The sequence below is a fragment of the Electrophorus electricus genome, chromosome 18, assembly GCF_041902795.1.
Source record: "Electrophorus electricus isolate QZ-2024a chromosome 18, ASM4190279v1, whole genome shotgun sequence".
Lineage (NCBI taxonomy): Eukaryota > Metazoa > Chordata > Actinopteri > Gymnotiformes > Gymnotidae > Electrophorus > Electrophorus electricus.
In genome coordinates this window covers 190,779-203,141 of record NC_137514.1, presented here as the reverse complement: position 1 = coordinate 203,141, position 12,363 = coordinate 190,779, and positions in this window count along the sequence as shown.

Here is a 12,363-nt window from a genome sequence, read left to right as displayed (position 1 = left end):
GTCAAATTTGAAAACACCGACTGTAATAACTGATGGGATGGAGTCCCATTTTAAAAAGGGAGCAAAACCAAAAGGAGTTTCTTTACCAACCATTCCAGAAAGAAAGCTGTAGAACTTAACTGGAGCTGCAAGGCAAATGCTTCTTCATACCGCATTGTTACCTCCAGAAACAAAGGTGCATATGTCTTCTGGACATAAATGAAATAGCTTCAATAAATTTGCTGCAAAGACAAAATGAAATAGCAGGAATGTTGTATTAACATCAAAATGATCTTCTTATTCCCCCAATGGGATTTCCCATTTTTAAGGCAATCCTCTGCAATATAGAATGTTTATTAAGGCCTTTGAATATTGTGTACAGGGAAAAGCTTGTACTTTCTGGAAAGAGATACTAGACGACAGCCACAAGTGCTAATTCTTAATTGCTAACATATGGATCCTGAAAGAGGATGTTACAACAGCATTTTGGAAACGAGGCTAGCTTACTTGTAAAGGGTTCTCATTTAGCCAGTGGTAAAAGTGGAACAAAGCCATACAGACTTGTACATTCTTGAATGCAGGTAGTACATCCATCTTTTGTTCTGAAAGTCTATTGACAAAGTTCAACTTGGCGTCACAGAACATTGCCCCCTGCCACTGGTCACGTGGTGTGGCCCGCCACGTGCAGTGGGAGTCACGTTGTCACATTTATAACCACGCCCTCCATGAAAGCACACACCTGCACCTGGTTTAATGTTACGCGTGTGTGTGCATCAGTGTTAGTCATTGTTTATGTTACCGTTGTTAATGTTCACGCTAGTTGTATGTGTATACATATTAACCGTTCATGTTGTGTGAGTGCCTGCGTTGTAAGTTAATAAACGTCCGTCTCTGAGGGAGTCTGTGCGTCCTGCTCCACTCAGGCCGTTACAATTAGACAGAAGATCACTTTACTAACAATGAGCCCAGAAACATCAGTTTACAGTTGTGCTGAATGATTTGGAGATTTCTAATCTATTCCAATAAATCAAGAATTCCAGTCAACACACTGCACAAATGCCTCCACATCAACACGCCACTGAGAAGCGACAGCCAATTACACGCAGCCGGAATCATTCAATCAGAAACTACAGCCCTCTGGGAGAATGGATCCAGGATTTTGGACTGTGGAAGAAAACCCAAGCAAGCTCTGGGGAGAACATGGAAAATCCATGTTACGAACCCCAGGAACAACTCTCAGCCCCGCACAGCCATGCTCACTCGCACACACCCCCGATCTGACTCACCGGAATTCTAGCGCACACCTGATCCCTATTCCCTTCATTACCAACCTCTTTATAAGCTCCTCCTCCCCGTATTCTAGTCGCGAACAATTGCTCACCTATGTAGCGTACCGAGCGGGTCCTCATTTGTGTATTTTCCCGGTTATTGACTCCTGCCTGCTTTCTAGACCTCGTCTCCTGTCTGACCCTCGGACACCTCCTGAACGCCACCCCGTGCTTCGACCCCGGACCAACCCGACAACGCTTACCTGTCTTACTGCACGTAATAGTTTGGTTGCTCAAAAAAAACCTTTGCAACTGGATCCTCTTCTTGTGTGTGCAATCGTTACACTCCACCCAGATATGGACATGACACTGAGTACTAGAAAACAATGCACTGCAAATTACCAAAAAATTCTGGAGGAAACAAAAACATACCAGAAACAATAAATAATTCAAATAGGTAAGTTATATACAAATAAACCAGAAAGAAATAAAATAAGCAACAATCCTACAATGACATTTGTATACCAAATCCTACACTACAATAAAATCCAATACAACATTAATTGTTTAAACGTTTCCAGTAGTTTCTTAAAATCATCATGTGTGGGGGCCTTCTGTACATGATCAGCCAACCAAGGAGTACTCCATGGAAATATTTACGATTGTATAGAAGCTGCTGTGACATGAACCTACTGTGACGTCCAGAGTGCCGCAGAACGCACAGTCTCCCTTGATGCTGTGAAACATTTATTTACGTAAAACACAAATTACAGGTAGGCCAGTATAAAGTCCTTTACAGTTGTCAATGGGTAATAAAACCGTGGATGTGCCTCAAATGTCAGCTGGTTGACAAGGACACCAAGATTCTGAACAGACAGAGGGAGCAACCTAAATTTCTTATAGTGGAAAGGCCGATGTCATCTTTCTGTAATACAGAGGCTTTACCAATTAAAAGAACCTCAGACTTAGAAAAATTCAATTTAAGAAGATTTATGCTGCATCCATGATTTCACTTCATTAAGATGTAAGATGTAAGAACCACGATTGAATGGGACAGATCAGAGAGTGTGGTAATATAAATATGGATGTGATCTGCTTAGATATGAAAATCCAAATCAAACACCCCAATAATATGCCCAAATGAAAGTCATTGAATGTAAACAAGAGTAGGCCTGAGAACAGAGCCCAGAGGAACACCGTGCTGTACTGGAACAGGATGAGATTTCACAATTGTTAAAAACAAACTGAGAATGACCAGAGAAGTAAGAGTTGAACCAGTCAAGCACAGTTCCAGACAGTCCAATCCACTAGTCAAGTAAAAGAGAATGTTGACATATCAAGCAATACAAGGAGATTACTTTTACTATAGCTGAAGCCTTTGATAAAAGCCCCGATAACCTGGAACATGAAAGGTGATTCTGAAGTTGACCACCTATCACACTGGAACGTGAAAGGTGATTCTGTAGTTGACCACCTACTACACATTCAAGAATTTTTGACAAGAGGGGAAGGTTTGAGACAGGACAATGGATAGAAGAGTCCTTATCACAACTAAACTCAGACAGATACATTCTTAAATTCTGAAGGGACATTTCTTGTAGTACCAGTTATATACATAAGAAGGGACATTTCCTGTAGAAAGAGAGTTATTATTTTCATGTGATATGAGGAGCTAAGGCTGAGAAACAAACAATTCTTTAAAAGTGCAGTGGGGATTGGTTGAAGTACACATGTGGTTGACTGCATATTTACTATTAACTTGGATACAAATCAGTATTAACAACAGTAAATTGACATTGAACAGTAAATTGACATTGACATTGACATTGACATTGACATTGAAAAAGCAATGTCATGTTAACACAGACGTTAACCTGTTTATTTTCTCAATCTCGTCCATAACATAATTCATAATATAATCCAAAAATGTGTTACAGAGCTCAGTGGAAGAAGAGCCCTACCCCAACGGTGCGAGTCCCAGCGTGCCAACATATCGGGCTACTGCCCCAAAACAAACGCCAAATGGCGAGGCTGGAGGACAGAGCCACCCGACAAGGGCTGGCACGAGCAGGACAGAGAGGGGAAGGACAGGGACCAGGATGACAACAGACACAAGGATGGACACACTGACAGGTTCAGGTACTGACACAAAGCGATTGGCACAGACAGCGTGATGGGGACAGACACAGTGACAGGGACAAGTACAAAACTACATAGTGGATTGCTAAAGAGTCCAGGGAAGCCAGCAAGAGCCCCGGCCTTTCCCCCATTCGTCGGCTGGGCTGAAGTCCGACCCACATGTGGGGGATTGCCTCTAACCGATTTGGGGGGCGTTGACTTCTGCGCACCCATGTCAGGAGGCACACCAGCTACTTTGCCTGTCTCTGGGCTGGGCACTGGTGTTGCCTCCTTCTTGCCCCTACGAGGCTTAGGTACGAGCACATGAGTTTTGGGGCTGCATGCCCTAAGGAAGGGAGTATCCTCGCCGGACAACGGCAATGCCTCTCTGAAAGCCACATGGCACAGCTTGCTGGCTTCAGAGTGGCGTGCCGTGGGCAGAGCCTTGGGTGGAATCTTGGGTGCCAGAGGCTTGTCACTGTAGTCTGCAGTCGCGGTGTCACTGACAGAGGGAGGGTCCCTACGGAGGACCTCCTCCACCTCCATTACGGGATCCTCCCCACGGTCGAGTTCCGAATTCTTTTGCAGACTAACGTCACCGCACTCCCCATTCCTCTCATAATCTGCAAGAGAGAGTAATAGTATACACTAACAGTCAAAATTATTTATTGCTTGATTTGATTTTTTTTTAATCATTAATTGAGAAATAATCAAGTGATTAAAGTAAATAAATGTTGAGTCTTAAATGAATATGTACCACCCAGTCTTTAATGTCCGCTCTGCTCCGTTGCCGGTCATGTACTGATACTCAAACATGTGTATGGGTCTCAGTTCTCTCTCTCTCTCTCTCTCTCTCTCTCTCTCTCTCTCTCTCTCTCGCTCTCTCTCTCTCCCACTCACTCACCCGTATGTTCGTACGCACCTAAAAAGCGATTTGCTGCTATGGAAAGAATCAACAAATCGGCGTGGGGTGACTCAATTCATTATTGGGTATTCAAAGATAATCGTCATGTGGGGTACGTTTTTGATGTGTAAAAAGGCTAATTAATGCTTTTCATGATCTCGGAGCCAGGTGAGACCTATTGGACATGTGCTACAGAACAAGTGGGGTTTGATCACTATGACTGGAAAGAGTTCAGAAGATGGCACACGGAATTTGACTACGTTAACGAGAAAGAGCTGTGGTGTTCTGGGGGTGTTCGCGAACATGAATGGAAAAGCCAGAGACCTTCATATAGCACGTGCAACGTCAAGGTGAAGATGATCTCCGAGGGTGAGGTAGAAATTTGTTTCTCAGTGATTCATGGCCATAAACGTCACGAACCTGGTGCAGATATCTGGAGAGATTGTTGGATGTAGCAACTGATTTCAGATGCAAAAGTATTTCAGCTTGATCGATATGTTATTTAAACAGTTGAAACATGTTTTGGGTATTGATTCTTTAAAAGTAAGGCTGTCTGATAAGTTTGAAGCGGACAACCCACCCACCCCACCCATCTAATATAAAAAGGGACTCACCTTAACATTACAGCTTGAAACGATGAGTCTAGAAACAGGTCTCATATTCTATACTCCAACAATGAACTCATATGACGAAGAAGCAGCTCTTACAGGTGTGAATGACAGTGAGAGCGGACCCTCTGAAACAAGCTTTTGTGAAAACGTTAATAACAACGAAACCAATGGGTGCATCAACACACCAGTGCTGGCGGTCGTTCCAGCTGGGAATCTGATGTATAGAATTATTGATGAAGATATGAGAGAAAACTTTTACGGTTGTGCTATTGACCATCCTAGTCAGTGTCAGCACGCATGCCTGTACGATCCGGATGAATCCTATTTCAGCTTCAACGCACCTAAGCTGATAAAAAAAAACTGTTCAAACCGTGGTTCATACACACTCTAGCCAGAGCTTTGAAGCTGTGTGGCATTCAGATACCTCCATCCTCTAGCAAGATTCAAGTTCAAGTTTGGTTTATTTGTCACATACACAGTCATACACAGTAAAACTCGCAGTGAAATGGTTGATTCAGGCTATTGCTCCGGTAGTGGTAACCGACCTGCAGGAGGAACAGAACATCAAATCCGCTCTCAAAGAGTTCATAGAAAAAAACAATAGTGTGTGCAGGAAGCAGGTACACGAAGACGTCGAGTACTACTGTAAGCTGCATGAAAACTTGAACCCTGGTGATCAGGTCATATGGGAAACCTCTTTGACACCCGCTAAGGATAGAGTTGTTCTGTAAGGATAGAGTTGTTCTGTAAAACCCTTGAAAATAGAGCCAGTACAGTAAGCATTACCGATAAGATCAAATCTCTATATAATTTGGAAAAGTTGATGTGTGTAGTATGTGAGTCTTACAGTCAGTGGAGTTCTTTAGTATCAGAAGCCAATAATACTGTTACCCTGATTGAGTCGCTATGGACTCAAGGAATCCTTTCACACATTCTAGGGCTGGATCATAAACCTCTCACACGTGATGAGCCAGAGGCACCATTCCCTGCCAACATTCACGCAGGATTTTACACCATGTTCGTGTATCTGGATATTATACAATATCAGAGAGTAGGGGACAGTTTTGTTCCTTTGCTGAGATGTGTACATATAACTGGGAAGAACAACAAAATCATAACTTTAACGTATGACAAGTCACACTACATACCTGTTAGCAAATCTCTCATAAGTGATATTACCATTGAGGTAAAATCTGATAAAAAACATTCATAAACCCTTCCTGTATGGTAAATGTGTGGCAAAGCTTTCGTATGTTAAGTTTATGAGTTTAGCATTTGAATAGTTTAAAGTGAGACCCTTGGCTTTCATTGTTGTTTTACCTTTGAGAGTCCTATGTTTTAGGTCCTGAGCTGACAAATTCTACAATCTCATCACCAGAGTCCAACTCACTTGTAAGACCCCCCCAGGTAATCACCCAAAGACGATATCCAATCACCTTTACGACTTCTGAAAATGATGCTATCCGTGTCTGTGTACAAGCAACAGTCTTGTAAACGATCTATAAAATTGTACAGCTCGGGCCTAGCATATGCGGTCGTAAAAATACCTATGAACACGTTAGCATTACCCAGTTTACAGCACCTGATGTCCTTGTAAAGCCACTGCACCATTGCCACCTCGTCATTCAGAAAAGAGACATGACTTACATCGTACAGGTTTGAGAACATGTACTCTAAAAACTCATCAGGATCTCTGATCAAAACCATGTTTGACCTGTCTGGTTTTTGACACATCATACCCCATAGAGAATTCAGCGCGAGTTTAGCTACGGACCTCTTGACCGGATTGACTGAAATTTTCTCTTCCTCCAGCTTAACCCCTTCGTTCTTCTCATATTTTTGAACATACTCCTTTTTTGTGGTTTCATCAACCACCCAGGAAGGATAACCTGAGCTCTCTTCTTTGGTTTTCAAAAACATTTTAATGTAGTCTGAAAACAGCTCCTGATCTATTAGGAAGGTTCCAGATCTCTAATACATTCATCAATCTGTACCCCTTCTGTAGGGCCATCATCAGCTCCATACTGCACCACGCACCTGTCAGGGCCCTCTCATCATCCCTATGATCACAGCTACACTGTTGTTGCTCAGTGCAGGTTCTACAGAGAGGGAACAAGAGTTTCTTCTTTACCCAGTAGGGAAGAACAGGAGCCCACAACCCCCTGGGAGGTAAAACCTTTACCTTGATGATGCCAAAGTAGTTTTCCAATGGCCCAAAGTCACGATAAAGGATAACAGGGTGACCTATAGGGTACAGTTTTACTTTATTCACATAAGCGTAGAGGGAGGTGAAGTTGTAGTAATTGATTCTTTCACCAGGTTGAGCTGTGTAATACAGCTGTAGGGCATTTGTACGCCCCCCAAACAGCACATCCCGAGGATTTAAGCGCTCTGGAAAGTCAAAGGTTTTGAGAAATTTTTTACATCTTGATTTTTTTTTTTCATGTCATTCCATTCATGTTCCCATATGACGGTGACAGACAGTTTGTGAATGCACTGCAGCGTCTGAATTTTATTAAGACTGTTCTGGGGCTTTACTTAAAGGGTGTGGTGTGCATGATAAAAACAACCAAGAAACCATCTTCAAAGTAACCATCTACAAAATAATTTACGATCTTGGTTTCCCTATTGTTAAGTGCATGTTGAATGGGTATCTTCTGTTTGTCTGAGACGTACTCGAGCCATTGAATAGACGGCGTCGAGAAAGATTTCTGACAGTTGATGTAATTATCTAGGGGAGGGATGGACAAAGTGTTTTCGGGCAGGAACATGGTACGGAATATTTTCATGCAGACGGATGCTATGGTAACAGACTTGAATGGATCAATGCCTGTGTCTCGCAGAATGCTCACGTGAAAATTTTACACCGTTTTCAAAATCTTTTTGTTACAGCAGAATTCTTTAATCTCTTTTCTGAAGTCAAAGACTTTATCAGTGACCATGTTATACCAATCAAAGAAATCCTACCTCTCTTTGGGCTTCATCGTATCCACAACGTAAAACTCAGGCTGAGGATACGACCCCACATAGTTCTGATTCTCTAGGGTGTTGTAGAAGTGGGGAATGTTCCTTTTTTGCATCTGTAAACCCCATGGCTTTTGGAATGGTGCTAAGTTTCCAAAACGTTTCATAAGTAGGAACGAGAGGCTGTCTATAAATCTCTGCTAATAAGCGGTATCTTCAAAGCACAAAATTTTCCCCCTTAGCGCTATGATAGTAGGAGTAACCCCTTCTTTCACCAGATAATTCAACAAAAGATCATTCAACAAAAGAACCCCTTGCGTTATGTGCTACGAATGTGTACCCTTCGAATTTTCTTTGACAGAACATTTTAAAAAAGGCTTAGATGCACCCATCCCCTTCAGCTGCCCCCCCCCCATTAAACCCCACGCAGCATATAAAATTAGCTATATGCACACCCGTTTCCTGTCTGGACTCTATATCATAAAATATGTAACGTTCATCCGCCATCTCTACCTGTAACGTTTGTATGAAACATTCGTGTTTGACCTACGCTTCTCTTTTTTCATTACAAACTGTGCAACGAGGCTGAGCACATTTATATTCTTTTTTACCTGTGCTAAAGGGGCTCAGATGTTCTACCATTCCACATTTGGGGCAGTAGAAACCTATTTTGCATAACAAATATGTATCGCCCAACAGGTTTTCCATCTCTTCTTTGTGTTTTTCGTAGCAGTAATCTGACCTACACAGTCTGAAGACTGTAACGTATTCTGAGTAAAACTATTACATTCAGGATCAAGACATATGTTACAGTAATACTCGCATTTGTGTTTGCTCATACTTGTGAACCCTTTGTAACAAAAACAACAGACGTAAGGAAACCCGAAAAAAGACCCTCAATATTTTTAACACCGTAGTAATGGTTGTCGTGTAAGAATAAGAAAATGGTTTTCTCATGGGGTGTCCTGCTAGTTTAAAAAAAAAGTAACTGCTTTTGTTGAACGTCTGATACAACACAACTATTTTACAATTCAATAACTTCTAAAATCGGTTTATATTGTTAAAACTAACCATATCATTATCGGATAATCCATGCTGCATCTGACATGCAACATTTGCAATGTGTTGGGGTGTTTCCTGAGGATTCAAAAGTTGTGCGAAGCATAAGGCAAAGCATAGATTATTATTAGTGTTATAAAAAAACATACAGCTATCTCATCTTCTTTCGGAAAACGTCTGATCTGAAGAGGTGTGCTATTTTACTCCTAACACCGTCTTTGGGTGGGTGCACTGTCTGAATCACAAATTCCATACTATCACTTGCCAGGATCTCAAGATTGCTCTGCATCGCTTTCTCAAGCGTGGTTAGAAAAGTGTCTAGTTCCACAGCCCCATTATTCAACTCAAGATGTGATGATACATTCAGATTAGGACCTTGAACTAGAAACTTTACAGCATCTCGGACCAGCTGTTTCATTAACGGTATCCGTCATGCCATTTATAACCTCTAGAACATAATTGTAAAATTCTGCAAAACTGTTAACATTACCCAGTGAGGCAAAATTAACTCTCCTCCTAATTTCTGTGTTGTTGTACTTTTTTCTACGAATTATTCATTCTAATGTCAGGATCTATCCCATACCCCGTTTGCTCCGTTTGCGTACGGTTTTCAGCATTATCTGAAGGGAGAAATTCTACACGTTTCATATGTTCTAGGACTCGTTCATCGTTATCAAAATTGGTTGAAGAACTGTGACCCCGGCTGTTGAGTATGTTCACCACTTAAGAGCCTCTCATTTAACGCAGCCAAGCACTGATTCAGTTCATAGAAAATGTCATTTTGACTAACCTGTGTGTTTTGAGGACTCTACAGAATTTTTATTTTTAAAATTTGTATTGCACTGGTTTGAAAAAAATAAAACAAATGAAGTGACCACAACAGTGTATATATATACCCAACCATATTACATATTTTACCTGCACTGTACATTCTGTAGATTGTGTACATATATACCCAACCATATACATTGTACATTGTGTATATAATCATAATATACATATATTGTACATACATTGTTAATATATTTTTGTACATACATAGAGTATATATATTTATCTTGCATATATACATTTTTCTCTATGCACCCCTGTTTCCTTTCCTCAGTTTGGACAGAGCACTCTCCACCATTTCACTGCGAGTTATACTGTGTATGACTATGGATGTGACGAATAAACCGAACTTGAACTTGAGTTTTCTCATCAAACACATATTAACGCAAAATAAACATGAAATGGATGGAATGACTTAAATAAATTTATCAGGGGTGTGTGCCAATGTTTTTAAATTAAATAACAATTATTTAATTCAGAGATGCTAAAATAAATAATTGTAGTAGTCTAAAGTAAAAGATTTAAAGAGAACAATATTGTAATATAACAAAACAAAAGCATGTAAAAGGTTTGTGCTTACTCTCCAGAGAGTAGCAAAGAGGACAAAATTTTAGAAGGCGTGTTCCACTATAGTGGTTCCTTTCACATCTAGTTAATGCATTTGTGTTTCTTAAATCTATCCAATTTTGTGAAAACCCTGCCCACACTGTGAGCAGTGATGATGCTTATTTCCTGTGTGAATGACCAGGTGTCTTTGGAGATCATTTTGTGCAATAAAATTCTTTCCACGCACTGAGTGGTAATATGGCTTCTCTCCTGTGTGAGTGAGTTTTTGGTGACATTCTCAGATTTAATCTCTCCTGATTTCAACAGTCTGACATACTCCTCATTGTGGAATTTCTTGATGTGTTTGTTGAGGTAAATTTGAGATGTATAGAAAAGCGGACACACATAGCAGGAGAAGTATTGCAAATGGACATCATTCATTTCTGGAGGGAAAAAGACATTACAAGTGTGAGGTACAGCATAATTATGACAAACAACTGTTAGGGGCTGTACATCATGTAAAAATGTACATTTATGGCATTTAGTGGACACTCTTATCAAAAGCGACTTATAAAAATGCTGTCATTTACTCACAGAATACATCGTAGCCAGTAATGTAGGTTAGCGTCCAAGGTAAAGAAAGTTTAAGGTAAAGTTTAAGGTAAAGAAAATCATGATGGAAAAAACATTAGGTTTGTAAAAGTAAATTTTCAATCCCAATTATATGTCAAACAACCAAAACTCACATCTTAACTCACTCTAAACAAACATTTTGAGCTTTTTTCAATGATGAGGAATGTTGATCTAAATCTAAATGTCAGTGGATGGTAAACTTGATAGTTTTTAAAGTAAAATGCATCCTAACATAAGTATTAAGAATAATGAGCAAAATAAGAGGGCATAGTTGAGCTTGTAATGGACTACCACATGTTATAAAGATAATATAAATAACCAGACAGCCCAGCACTAGGCTTAGCATCAACTCGAGCTCCAGACCTCCAGCTGCCACTGCTGCTTGGTCGAGCCCATCTCTATCAGACGGACCAGCCTTGAAATCAGAGATTCTTCTCTCACTAAAAGTGGACCTCTTGGTCATGATAAAATCAGAACTGAAAAACAAACTTGTCTTAAAAATGAAATACAAGTGGTAAAAACAGAAATAGTAAACAATATGTCAGTTTACCATTCTGAGATTGAAGTGATGCAAGAGATGCAATCAAAGCAGTGGAAGGTTGATTATTAACCTGGTTGGATGAAGTAGTTACTCTGCAGAGGATGGTAGCTGATTTGAAAGAGGAGGTGACAGAGCTAAAGAAGAAATGTGAGGGCCTGATGGAAAAATGAGGAGATGCAACATCAAAATATCAGTCGTGATGAAGTGCTTTGAAAAGCTAGGCAGAGACTTCATCACATCTTCACTGCCAGCCTCCATGGACCCACTGCAATTTGCATACCGCCACAACCGCTCCACTGACGATGCAATTGCACATCTGCTCCACACTACACTGACTCACCTGGACGAAGGGAGGGGAAATTATGTTAAAATGCTATTTGTCGACTACAGTTCAGCATTTAACACTATCATCCCCTCCCTACTCACTACTAAGTTGGGAGATCTAGGACTGCATACATCCCTGTGCGACTGGATCTCCAACTTCCTAACAGACAGACCACAATCAGTACGGGTGGGCAACTGCGCCTCATCCACCCTCACCCTCAGCACTGGAGCTCCTCAGGGTTGTGTCCTAAACCCCCTGCTCTACTCACTGTACACCTACGACTGCACAGCCACTTCCAGCTCTAACATCATTGTCAAGTTTGCTGACGACACCGTTGTGGTGGGTCTGATCTCGGACAACGACGAGAGGACCTACCTGGAGGAGATTAAACACCTGGAAAACTGGTGCCAGGAAAATAATCTCCTCCTAAACGTCAGTAAGACAAAGGAGCTGATCGTGGATTGCAGCAAGAAGCAGGTGCGGCACTACCAACCTGTGAGGATCAGTGGAACCACGGTGGAGAGAGTAGATAGTTTCAGGTACCTTGGAGTTCACATCTCGCAGGACCTGTCCTGGTCCCGCTA